We start from the raw sequence: 14,673 nt of genomic DNA, 5'->3' as shown, positions 1-14,673 counted from the left end.
ATGGCCATCAAATTGAAAGAAGTGTACACGTAAAAAATCTAGGTATTTATTTTGACCAATATATGCTTTTTGATGTACACGTATCTGAAATATGTAGAAAAGTAAATGGAACCTTAATATATTTAAACAGAATTAAAGACAGATTCGATATTGACATGAGGGCGATGGTAGTTCAGTCGCTTGCACTGAGCATAATAAATTATTGCTTAAAGATTTGGGGAACTACTACTAAACAACAATTACAACGGGTTCAAAGACTGCAAAACTTTGCGGCAAAAGTAGTTGATGGTAAGGCCAAAAAATATGACCATGCATCACCAATTTTAGATAAATTAGAATGGCTAAATGTTGAACGAAGGATTAAATTCGACATTTGTGTAGGAGTTTTTAAAGTTATGCGAAGTTTAATACCAATTTGGCTTTTTAAGTTTATAACAGTTGGAGCTGGTAGGGACAGACGAACGAGACAAAACAATGACCTGTATATACCGAGAACCACCACAGACTTGGGAAGTAGATGCTTTACGGTACGAGGACCAACGATGTGGAATACCCTACCTGAGTCATTGAAAACAACGGCGAATCTCGACACTTTTAAAGCAAATCTTAGGAAATATATGTTTTCTACAAGATTTTAGTTAGAAACTTGTGGATTGGTTTTATGTATATATGTATATCTGTTTTCAATGTTTTATGGTGTCTACTATAATTTTGCACCCAGTATAGAATTTTAATGAGTTTTACTATTATTAAATTATTTTTTCTATTTTAAAGTCATATTAATGCAAGTAGTGTACCAAATGTATTTTAGTTGCTAGTCAAATAATTTCTATAAAAGCACTATTCATGTAAATGTTAAATTTTAATGTAATCATAAGGAAATAGAGAAATATCAGATAATCACTATATGTTGTTTCGTATATAATGTATATACCCCAATGTAATATATATTGGAAATAAAGTATTATTGTTATTATTATTATTCTCTCTCTCTCTCTCTCCTCTCTCTCTCTCTCTCTCTCTCTCTCTCTCTCTCTCTCTCTCTCTCTATATATATATATATATATATATATATATATATATATATATATATATATATGAATAACTTGATCACGAAGTATATAAAACGTGATGCTATGTATAAATAAAGGTTTTTTTGCCACGAAGAAAGAAAATGAAAAAGCGAGATAGCCGAGTACTTTCGGTCCTATTCGGACCCTCAGTAAAGGGTCCGAATAGGACCGAAAGTACTCGGCTATCTCGCTTTTTCATTTTTTTCCTTCGTGGCAAAAAAAACCTTTATTTATACATAGCATCACGTTTTATATACTTCGTGATCAAGTTATTCATATATATATATATATATATATATATATATATATATATATATATATATATATATATATATCACATAACTCACATCTCATAATTAATGCAGGTCGTTAAATTAGATTCATGATTATAAAAAATACATTTGTTTAAGGCCAAAAGGACTATAACTAAATCAATCAAATTCTCTAAGAACAAAATGATTAGCTGAAAACTCCAAATAATGCACCACGGTTATTATAATTCAAACAGGAAGTCCAAATAACCCTGGGAATCGGACAAAACCCTTCCAACCCTTTCTCTACAACAGTAACTGGACATCAGTCATAAGACAGGTATTCAAAAGTCATAGTCTCCCCACACCATTACCAGGAAACTACCAGATAAGTTCCCATGGAAATCTACCAGATCCTTCTGGTGAGAAAAGGAAAAAAATCCCACATGAATTATTGCAAATAAACCAAAATTATATAAATTAATTCTCCTGGAAAGGTCATATGAAAAAGGACATCTCTAAAACAAATGTTTAAGATACAAAAAGGCAAAGCCATTCCTGGGCTTAAAAGAACGCTAACCCATTTCAGCTCCATTTCAGCGATAAACACACACCAAGAAATAACACATTGTTGTTCTAAGATGATGGTGCTTCTAAGAGCCCAGTTATTTTACTCTCCCATCACGTAGGGGAACAGCTCACACGTGCATTAGGTACGAACTTTCTCACAATACTCTCCCCTTGATATGACGTCAATATCACGTAACAAGTTCATTGCACTGGAACAGATTCATGACGTCATATATAGGTCATAGTCACACCCATGAATCTAACTAAATCCAGATTCAGAAGCATACCTACTTCTGCTCACACACGAACATGGGCGTGACCTGTCTTTGCCCTTGGTCAAGGCTGAGGCAGCAACCTTCAACAATGCACCACCAAAAACTGACGTGTCTATATTTCCGGAGCCCGCTTGTCTCCGTGGGAGTCAAAATGATGACAACTGTAAAAATTTTCAAAACTACTTTAAGCATTAAATCTCGTACAAAGACATTCCTCTTCCGTCCTGACACACTCCTGGATTGACATTTTGTCATCTCTCCACAGTGCAGCATAATCAAAATATGCATATGCCAAGTTAATTATATTCATAATGGTGTTCATATTATATTATCAATACTCATTTCATATATATATATATATAATATATATATATATATAATATATATATATATATATATATATGTGTGTGTGTGTGTGTGTGTGTGTATGTAACTCTTAACCTGCTTTTTCTTAATTTATAACGAACGGATTTTCATGAACATAATTTAAAGCTCAAATTCTCAGGGTTTTTTCATATAAAGTTAAAAACGTAATTACAAGCATTACTTAAAAAGAAGGATGCGTAAACATTTGCATACGAGAAGTACGTACCCGGTTACTATAATATTTGTTGAAATAAGAGGATTTTTTTTTTAGTGCACAGATCAGTGGGAACGACAATCCGCTGTCCATATTTAGGATGTGGCAAGATAAAGATGTTTCAATGGGTAGGACCATTAACCTCAAAGAAAGCGACAGTATTCCCTTTGGAATGAACAGTAACCAGAAGAATCTAGGAAAACGACAGCATACAGAGACGACTAAAGCTGACCAGATATGAAGTCGTCGAACTGAAAACTGCCGATTGCAACATACAAAAAAAAAAAATAAAAAAATAAGGATAATGTATTATCAGACATTATTTTGTTCTGCAGATGCGCTCCCTAACCTACTTAAGGCTGGAAGGAGCAAAGAAAAAATGGTCGTACAGTTAAAACTCCAACCTATTCACATGAAGAACAATGAACATGCGACGACTTACACTCTAAGGTTTCACAATAATAGATTCTTGACGCTGCAGAAAAACATAAATGTGAATCCATTTACTCGAGAGCGAGAGAAAGCGAAAGAGAGAGGAGCTCTAATGGCTCTAATAGTGACATTTTTCTTTAGGAAAAGATCTAAAGTCACGCATAACTAATCTTACATTCTTACATTAGCTGTTCATAGACGTAGATATTTAGCATATCCATTTACGTTATTGCTAATTTCATATCGACGTTGTTCATGAGAGAAACTAAACTAGGTTCATTAATATTATTATTATTTTGTGTGTATGTGTGTGAGTCTATCACAGTCCTCCAATTCGACTGGGTGGTATTTATAAAGTGGGGTTCCAGGTTGCATCCTGCCTCCTTAGGAGTCCATCACTTTTCTTACTATGTGCGCCGTTTCTAGGATTAAACTCTTCTGCATTAATCCTGGAGCTACTTCAGCCTCTAGCTTTTCTAGAGTCCTTTTCAGGGATCTTGGGATCATGCCCAGTGTTCCTATGATTATGGGTACAATTTCCACTGGCATATCCCATATCCTTCTTATTTCTATTTTCAGGTTCTGATACTTATCCATTTTTTCCCTCTCTTTCACTTCAACTCTTGTGTCCCATGGTATTGCAACATCAATGAGTGAAACTTTCTTCTTGATTTTGTCAATCAACATCACGTCTGGTCTCTTTGCACGTATCACCCTATCTGTTCTGATACCACAGTCCCAGAGGATCTTTGCTTGATCATTTTCTATCACTCCTTCAGATTGGTGCTCGTACCACTTATTACTGCAAGGTAGCTGATATTTCTTCAACAGGCTCCAGTGGAGGGCTTTTGCCACTGAATCATGTCTCTTTTTGTATTGGTTCTGTGCAAGTGCCAGACATTCGCTTACTATGTGGTTGTCATGGTAATCGCTTTATAGCGAAGAATTATATATTAAAGGAAAGGAAAATGCATCTTCTTCGAGTAGGTCTGCATTAAGGAGGTATTCGCGCACGTGTTGGAGGCGCCTGTTCTCATGATTGTTCGAGAATCCCCAGGAGTGTTATGGAACTCTGCACGCGCTGTCGCGTCGCTAGAAACGCCACATATTACGATATACCTTTTTGTCTAGATCCTTCTAAAAGTTCCTATTGACTCGGGAGACGATGACGTTCACTGGTAGTCTCCGCCGATTTCAGCCCCGCCCCCAGATCACTGTATATATATATATATATATATATATATATATATATATATATATATATATATATATATATATATATATTATAGTATAATCCTGAAGAAGTAGAAGGAATCAATCATCAATCCCTACGTTGAGCAACCTTTCGTAGAAGAAACTTCTTACAAGTGGTTTTGAGGGGTAACCCGCCATTCAAGTTCCAGACAGAGGCATTTCTTCCTGCAGTACGGAGTCAAGAAGCCGTCTGAAGTTCTACTGTCCCCGTTTGAGAAGCCCTCGCTTCGAGCACTGATTTCGACCGCTGCAAAACTGGCTGGCAAGTATTACATTACCGCACTGTTTCCCCAGTTCACATATTGTAAGGTTCATTTTGTTATGTAAATAAGAGAAACCATTCTGCATTTATCTTTGTTAATAAGCTTGTAAATAAATTTTGGTTCTGTTTGAGTTTCTTTCTATATTCGTATCCCTGTTTATTATAATAGAGAACCTGTAGCAGACCGCGATCCGTAACATTTGGCGACCTTGCCAGGATATTCGGCACCGTAACAGATTGAAACGGAGAACATAGAAAGAACCAGAGTGAGTGAGATGGTGAAAGAGTTTATTGAGTCTGGTAAGCTTCTGGGTCTGGAGGGGAATGATCTCAGTGAGTATGTTGAAAGGAAAGAAAGAGAAAAGTATGAGAGAGATGAAAGAGCGGCTGAGAGAGAAGTAATGAAAATGCAGCAAGAGAGAGAAATGTTGGTAATGCAGCAGGAAGAAAGAGAGAAAGGACGTAAGCATGAGCTGGAAATCGCTCAGTTAAGGCAAAGTACTCTTAACAGTCAGACAAGCGATAACGAAAATGGAGCTGATGGTGTGGGTATGAGTGCAGTGTTGGAATTAGTACCAAAGTTTGATGAGGAAGATGTAACGACATATTTCATGTGTTCTGAGAAGTTAATGGAAAGAGTAGGTTCTCCTAAAGAAATGTGGACTCTATATTTACAGTCAGTTTTGAGTGGTAGGGCACTTACTGTACATAGTTGCAAGTCTAAGGAGGAATGCGATGATTATGATATTGTGAAAGAGACTGTTCTTAGCGCATACAAGTTAGTACCTGAGACGTACAGTAAGAAATTTAGAAGTTTGAGAAAGGACGAGAATATTACGTATGTAGAATACGGTAAGAAGTTAGAAAGACTTTTTTTTGATTGATTAACTTCTGCTAAAGTTGATGATTTTGATGGTCTGAAGAACTTAGTATTGCTAGAAAACTTCAAAGATAACATATCCCCTGAGATTAAGCTTTATATAGAAGATAGGCGAGAAGTATCTTTTGCAGGAGCAACTAGGTTAGCAGACGAATATAGTTTGACTCATAATTTAAGTGTCAGTAAGAAACTAAATGATCCTTCATCTGGTACAGTACAAATTGGTAAAGGCTTCAGTTCTAGTAATAGCAATGCGAGTGAAAGTGACTATTACTGTTATGCATGTGGAAAACCTGGTCATACGTCTAAGGTTTGTAAGAATAAAGTGGCATTTAGTGGCTCAGAATTAACTTGTTTCCGATGTAATGATAAAGGGCATTTAGCAAGAAATTGTGCAGTAGAAAGGAAGTATGTTAAGAAACCAGTGTCTCTAGTTAACCTCTCGTCAAGTAGGAATGATGTGATGAGAGAAACTAGGAAATTTTTTGGAGAATTTCTGTCAGAAGGTGTAGTTTCCTCTCTTGGAGGAGGAGATTCGAGAGAAGTAGTCTTGCTTCGAGACACAGGAGCTGCTGTTTCACTAATTAGGAGAGAGTGTGCCAAACAGGGCAGAAATGAATTTGGAAGAAAAAGACATGTTAAGTGGATTTCCGAACACTTGTGTCCTTTGTCCTTTGTTGAAGTTGAACTTGGAAAGTCAGGTGGTGTCAGTTTGCCCATTGATGGCATTGACATTATTGTCGGTAATGACTTAGCTCTATCCAAGAATGTGAATCCTGTTGTGAGAGAGATTCCAGTGCCTGAAATGGTAGTAACTAGGTCAGGTTTAGATACAGACATAGACTACGGTCATAATTTGTTAGTGGATTCGAACGAGTGTGATAGAGGTGGTGAGGATGATCTTGGCATGAGTGTGGCTGAGAGACCTGACTCTATTGGTGATGACAGTAATAGCCAAGCAGAAGGTGTAGCTGTCGATAGTAACAAAGTCGATGTAGTGGAATCAAGTAATAGTTATGGTGATGAATAAGGCACTAACCTTTTGAATAAGGATGAGCTAGTCAAGTTTCAGAGAGACAATGAGACACTAACCCGAATTTTTCAATGTGAGCTGGATGATGATCTCGATGATGTGTATAAGGAAACGTTTTGTTTAAAAGACGAAGTTTTGTGTTGTTATGTTCGTCCTAAGTCAGGTAGTAAAGAGGAAATCACCGAACAATTAGTGGTTCCTAGGAAGCTTCACGAACTAGTTTTGAAGTTAGCGCATGATAAGCAAGGACATTTTGGAGTAAATAAAACTTTCAGGTGTATTAGTAGGGCGTACTTTTGGCCTAAAATGAGAAGTGACGTGAAGAGGTATGTTTTTAGCTGTCCTGAATACCAAATTGCCAGAAAACCGAATCAAGTAATTCCCAGAGCTCCGTTGTGTAAAATTCCTTCAGTAGGCGAACCTTTTGAGAATGTAGTTATCGATATGGTCCGACCATTGCCTAGAAGTAAGGAAGGGAGTATATATCTGTTAACAATCATTGATAGACTAACTCGCTATCCCGAGGCAATACCCGTAAGAAGCTGTAACGCAAGGACCACAGTTAAACGACTATAAGATTATTTTTCTAAGTTTGGTCTGCCTCGTACTATACAGAGTAATAATGGTAGTAATTTTGTATCCAAATATTTCAGGGATAGAATGAAAGAGTTAGGCATTAAACTCGTAACTTCCACACCTTATCACCCCGAATCACAAGGCATTTTGTGGAGCGGTTTCACCAAACGTTAAAGAGTTGTTTACGAAAATTGTGTAATAACTTTGAACATGACTGGGAAGAAAAGTTACCTATTGTTCTGTTAGCTTTAAGGTTGGCACCGAAGGACACTACAGGATTTAGTCCTTTCGAGCTGGTTTTCAGTCACACTGCTAAAGGTCCTTTGGAAATGTTAAAATGTAATTTAATGCTTAAAGAAGGTAGAGAAGAGTAAACAACTAATCTAGAGTATTATAAAAACAATGTAAGAGATTGGCAACTAGCGAAGGCGAACAAGAGTGGGAGTCAAGGGGAGACTAAACGGAAACATGATCTTTAAGCGAAAGAGAGAAGTTTCTGTGTGGGAGATAAAGATTTAGTACTAGTCCAGAAAGATGGTTCCTCTTTATCTTATAAGTTCGAAGGTCCTTTTTCAATTTTGGAAAAGAGGGGAAATCTTAATTGTTTAATCGATATGGGTAAGCGTAGAGCAAAGTGTGTGCATGTAAACTTGCCCAAGAATTATAACGAACGCCCTGTGCCGTGGCCACCGCCCGTGCCATAATAATGGTGCCACAGAGAGAAATTAGTTTCAAGAAAAACTCAGAGGTGCTTAAGAATTTCTAAGATTTTAATCAGAGTTCAGAAAAGGAAAATTAAGAGAAAAGGATAATGTTATATATGATAGCCTCTCTAGAGATTTTTTTGGGGATGAGTAGCCTGATGACCGTTTTCTGTGTTGCATGGTAGGATGAGTGAATGGAGATGTGTGCCTGTTTAACTGAGTTAAAGCTTTATGAAGAATTGTTCCTCTGCTGTTTGATTCTTGTTTCTTTAAAAAAAAAATCAGTTGATTTCATTTTTTTTTTTTTCTTTTGGGAAAACGTGTCATGGTAATCGCTTTATAGCGAAGAATTATATATTAAAGGAAAGGAAAATGCATCTTCTTCGAGTAGGTCTGCAGCAAGGAGGCATTCGCGCACGTGTTGGAGGCGCCTGTTCTCATGATTGTTCGAGAATCCCCAGGTGTGTTATGGAACTCTGCACATGCCGTCGCGTCACTAGAGACGCTACGTATTATGATGTAACTTTTCGTCTAGATCCTTCTAAAAAGTTTCTGTCGACTCGGGAGACAATGACGTTCGTTGGTAGGCTCCGCCTTTTTCAGCCCCGCCCCCAGATCACCGTATATATATATATATATATATATATATATATATATATATATATATATATACCCTGAGGAAGTAGAAGGAATCAGATCATCAGAGAGATCGTCAGAGATAAGATAATAAGGAAGAGACGAAGGATATGAGAGGAAGGGGATGCACGAGAGAGTGTGAACGGAAACGAGTTAAGTCATCCATAGTCAGAAAGAGAGAGAGATCCCGACGTTGAGCAACCTTTCATAGAAGAAACATCTTGCAAGTGGTTTTGAGGGGTAACCCGCCATTCAAGTTCCAGACAGAGGCATTTCCTCCTGCAGTATGGAGTCAAGAAGCCGTCTGAAGTTCTACTGTCCCCGTTTGAGAAGTTCTCACTTCGAGCACTGATTTCGACTGCTGCAAAACTGGCTGGCAAGTATTACATTACCGCACTGTTTCCCCAGTTCGCATATTGTAAGGTTTCATTTTATTATGTAAATAGGAGAAACCATTCTGCATTTATCTTTGTTAATAAGCTTGTAAATAAACTTCTGTTCTGTTCGAGTTTCTGTCTATATTCGTATCTCCAGTTTCAACTGTTGGCATTGAATCCTTTTTGTTTATTATAATAAAGAACCTGTAGCAGACCACGATCCGTAACAGTGGTTTATGGTTTCGTTTTTCGTATTGTACTTCCTACATATGGGAGAGATGTTATTTCCATCTATCGTTCTTTGAACATATCTGGTTCTTAGGGACTGATCTTGTGCCACTGATATCATTCCTTCAGTTTCCTTCTTTAGCTCATCCCTCTGTAGCCATTGCTATGTGTCATCGCTGGCTAGTTCTTTAGTCTGTCTCATGTATTGTCCGTGCATTGGTTTGTTGTGCCAGTCCTCTGTTCTGTTTCTCATTCTCCTGTCTCTGTATATTTCTGGGTCTTCGTCTACTTTTATCAGTCCTTCTTCCTATGCACTTTTGAGCCACTCGTCTTCACTGGTTTTCAGATATTGCCCCAGTGCTCAGTTCTCGATGTTGACACAGTCCTCTATACTTAGTACTCTCCCTCCTTCCTTTCTTGTTATGTATAGTCTGTCTATATTTGCTCTTGGGTGTAGTGCTTTGTGTATTGTCATGTTTCCTAGTTTTCTGGTCTATGCTGTGGAGTTCTGCCTTCGTCCATTCCACTATTCCTGCGCTGTATCTGATTACTGGCACTGCCCATGTGTTTATGGCTTTTATCATATTTCCGGCGTTGAGTTTTGACTTGAGTATCGCCTTGAGTCTCTGCATATATTCTTTCCTGATCGTGTCCTTCATCTCTTGGTGTTTTATATCCCCTGCTTCCATTATTCCCAGGTATTTGTATCCCGTCTCATCTATGTGCTTGACGTTGCTCCCATCTGGTAGCTTTATCCCTTCAGTCCTTGTTACTTTGCCCTTTTGTATGTTGACTAAGGCGCATTTTACTATTCTGAACTCCATCCTGATGTCCCCAGATACAATCCTTACAGTCTAGATTAAGGTATCTATTTCCTTGATGCTCTTACCATACAGCTTGATGTCGTCCATGAACATCAGATGGTTAATTCTGTTGCCTCTTTTCTTGAGTTAGTACCCAGCATCCATCTTCTGCAGTACTTTTGTCATGGGAATCATGGCTACTACGAAGAGTAGCGGGAACAGTGAGTTACCCTGGAAGATCCCTCTCCTGATATTAACCTCTGTTAGTCTTATTCCAGAGCTTGTAAGTATTGTATTCCAGTTGCGCATTGTATTTTTGAGGAAGCTGATGGTGTTTTCCTCTACCCCATATATTTTCAGGCATTCTATTACCCATGTGTGTGGTATTATTATTATTATTATTATTATTATTATTATTATTATTATTATTATTCAGAAAATGTAACCTATTTATATGGAATAATCCCACAGGGGCCACTGATGTTCCATAAAGTGTACATTTGTTTTTCTTTTTTTATTCACTTCCCGAGATATATTTATTGGAATAAGTAGTAACAGGTCTGTTACACTGCTGGTCGTCCGATCAGCAATGTTGAGCAACGTTGGTGTTCAATAACTGGATGGTGAACCAAAGAGGAATGTCAGGTTCTGTCGCCTGTCTTCTGAGAAACCGCCCTGTGAAGGAGGTCTTCAAGGAGATGGAAAGGATGGCCTTTAACAGAAAGCCACGAGCCCTTGAGCAAACCCCTTGTACACAGTAAAGAAAAAAAACAGAAAGATCCTGATGCCCCTATAAGGACTACAGGCGCCTGAAACTCAAAACTGAGCCTGACCCCTGCCTGCTCCCAAACAAGGTAGACATCACCTCCACCCTCTATTTGGAAAAAGTCCTCTCCAAGTTTGCCGTTGTGAAGGGTTATTATTTCTAAGTACCATTTTATCCAGAAAACATCCCCAATAACAACAGTCATCATACATTTGGGACATAATCCTTCAACAACTTAGTATTCAGCCTCCAAACTTCTAGGATTACCTTCTGGCAACTGATAAATAGCATCTTTGGGGACCTACCTTTCTGTTTATGATACTTTAACAACACCTCTAGCATTCCAGGACCCTCCAGCCAATCTCACTCTCATGGCAGAGAAGAAATAGAGTAACTTCAGCAGAGAACCTAAACACCATACTACTACACCAGATCTTGAGGGTACACCTTCACCATTCTAATATATCAACATCTTAATCATGCCCCAATACAAAATTCAAGAACTATATTCTCCCCAACAGCAGTGACAACCTTCAGCCACTACCAAATTTAGATGCAAGATTCAACATATACGCAGCAAGAAAAACCCAACGGCTGATGGATTTTCTAAACAGAAGTAACTAGAGCTCAATCCAGAATAAACAACAATGAACTCACTGATGCCCAGTTAATAGATACAGAAACCAATGAAACCCACACCTGAATCACCCATCTCAGCACCAAACATCAAAACATCCCCTATGAGACCAGCACTGAACGACACTTCCCCAAATGCCAAGATTCGTTCAGGAAAAGGCCAACCTCATCCACAGTCTGCTACATCCATCAGGAAGAACAATGCCACAATTCCCATGACAAGAAATGGACCAAACAGTGCTTAAAGTGCCAGGGAAGCAAAACTGCCTGGCATGTGGAATCTGGTACCAGGGAACTCCCACACTGACAATACTTTAAATACCTTCATATTGACCTAGTTGGACCCCTATCAGAATCCCAGTGATTCCGTTGGCTGGAGGTGATAGCTGTGACAGAAGCAACAGCAAGTGTGCATGCATAAGCTCCATTCCCAACGATATAAAAAAATCGCCTACAACCATGCTACAAAGGGCATGGTGGAAAGAAAACACTATTTCCTTATGGCTGCAATTATCACCAGATGTGTCAGTATGGACTACGTAGATGTCACACCTATGACCCACAACCTTTTGTGACCAGATATAGAGTAAGATATATATATATATATATATATATATATATATATATATATATATATATATATATATATACGGTAGTCAAAATGTTATGTTGTTAAAACGGGAAATATTGAAAATTCACGGAAGAGAAAAAGTCATATTGGAGGAAAGTAAATGTGGGAAGAAAGGTTAATGAAATGAGCACATGAACTTTAGAATGAAAAATTCAAATAGGGATACACTATCTGCAGACGATGCACCTTTTTTGATTGAGTAAATGAGAGGTAGCTCTGAGAGATGCAAGGGTGAGAGAGGTTAATATAAACTAAAGAATGCTGTTAAAAGCAAATACTCAGAATGTCAAAAGAGCACTTAAGAGGTTAAGCAATCAGAATCAACAAGAACTGAAGGATTTGAAAGTGAAACACTGCAGTACAGTGTAATAAAGTGGCTGACCGCAGGAAACTTCTAAAAGAATGTGTAAGAATGTGTAAAAGGAACATTTTTTTATACCTTATGAGGGAAAGAGGTGGGAGCAGAACTTTTCAAGGCATACTATTGGAGAACATAAGGAAAAGTGTATAGGAAGATTCTGACTGACAGAGGGACAAACAGAGGTCTAATACCGGGAGAGAAGTGTGGATTAAGAGGAAATTAAACAATAGAGTGAGATATTTGGGAGAAGTTACTGTATACATATAGATATATGTATACAGTATTTGTCTCATAAACAGAAATATGTACATTCAGACAAATTGCACACGTGCCAAAAACAATTCATTTTTCTTTCAAGGTTCAATTCAGCATGCGTGATTAGTGAAGGATCAATAATAGTCGATCAACCGAAATCTCAGTTCACACCAGGGAAAATGACCTAATTGCTTATTGAGCTCAGGGAGCGGTTGGCAACAGTACTGACCTTCACGGTAAGGAATCAATGTGACATATTTTAGGTTAATACTGATTCGTGAAAATTTTGTTAACATTAGACTTAAATCCTATAATATTAACTTTAAATGTATTTAACAGTCTATTCTTTATACATTTAATAATTTGCTGGTCAGTACTTATTCCCAAATATCTTGCCATCCATATACTTGAATAAAATTTGCTATTATTACCATTGCTGTATTTTCATCCCTTTTTGAGTTTGCTTCAAAATCTAGTTTTAAAATCCTTAACTGCTATTACTTTTTTAATTTACAACATTTTCTAAGCAATTCGAATACCCAGGACAACAAATTCTTAACCAAAGGATAGAAATATACCATATGCATATTAGTTTCTATGCATCCACAACCGCATTCCTTAACATCTTTTATTTTCATCATGGCTAGCCTATCATTTGTACTTAAAACTTCATGAACATACTTACACAAAATTTCTCTACTTTTATTTTCTATATGCTTATTATTTACATGTTCCAAAATTAGTTTCCAGTTGAATAGTGGATACAATTTTTCGATATTTGGAACATATTCACTGTTTTTCATTAAATGTTCATATACCACTTTCGTTTTTATCTGTGGATAAGAGGTCATCTTATTAGCACTTCGTAATATATTTATCATACTTTCATAAAAACTAGGTGTGAAAATAGTGCAATCCTGATGTTGGCATTCATTTTCTATAAGGTAGGTTGCTCTGACATTACAATAATAAATAATCATTTGGTAACCAAAACAACGACCTTTTAAACATTTTAGAAATGTACTAAACATGATTGACTTCGCTTTACACTGAATATCAATAATTCCACAACCACCTCTTAATTTTGACAAAAACATAGGTCGATTGGATGGAAGGAAGGTTGCCGCGCATTCTGGGGAGGATAAAAGGGGCCGGACAGACCACGGGGGCATCATTCGCGCTCTGACAGCCTGTCGACAATGTATAAATAAATAGAATTTTATTTTTTTAATAAAAAATGATTTTTTTGTTATTTTCTTAATATTAAATGATTTTGTACATTTTATATCATTCATAATGTTTCTTTTTGTAATAAATTTGTTGAAATACTGACTTGCATTTACATTTTCCTTATTGATGCTTAATTTATATGTCATGACTATATATGATGATATGATTGGATGAAATGAAATTGAAAAATGAAAAAGCATGGCCATAAAGAATAATAACATGAAGAAATATAACAGGAAATCTAACAGGAAATATGATATAGGAAATATGAAATAAATAGAACTCGGAAAATAACTTGAACTATAAAATGAAATGTAACATGAAATAAATATGGCCATCAAATGATATAATAACATACAAGGTAAAGAACAATAATATAATATTGAGAACATGATCAAATGAACATGAACACATACAAATATGATAATGAAACAATAATTAACATTGACTGGACATAGTTATTAAGAGGGGAACAATGAAAAATCAGTAACAGACTAAAGACATATTGACCTCAGTTGATAATATATGATATTTGCATTTGAAAATGTTATGGTATAAACCAAGTCCCAATTTCATTTTCTTACATTCTATATTTTTCATGTTCATTTTCTTAGTCTGTGCTTTTCATGTTCATTTTCTTACTCTCTATGCTTTTCATGTTCATTTTCTTACACTCTATGCTTTTCATGCTCATTTTCTTACATTCTATACTTTTCATGTTCATTTTCTTACATTCTATGCTTTTCATGTTCATTTTCTTACTTTCTATGCTTTTCATGTTCATTTTCTTACTTTCTATGCTTTACATGTGCATCATTTGCTTCTCATTTGTCTCATTATTATGACTTATGTTATTATTA

The sequence above is a fragment of the Macrobrachium nipponense genome, chromosome 1, assembly GCF_015104395.2.
Source record: "Macrobrachium nipponense isolate FS-2020 chromosome 1, ASM1510439v2, whole genome shotgun sequence".
NCBI lineage: Eukaryota > Metazoa > Arthropoda > Malacostraca > Decapoda > Palaemonidae > Macrobrachium > Macrobrachium nipponense.
This window is presented reverse-complemented; position numbering follows the sequence as displayed.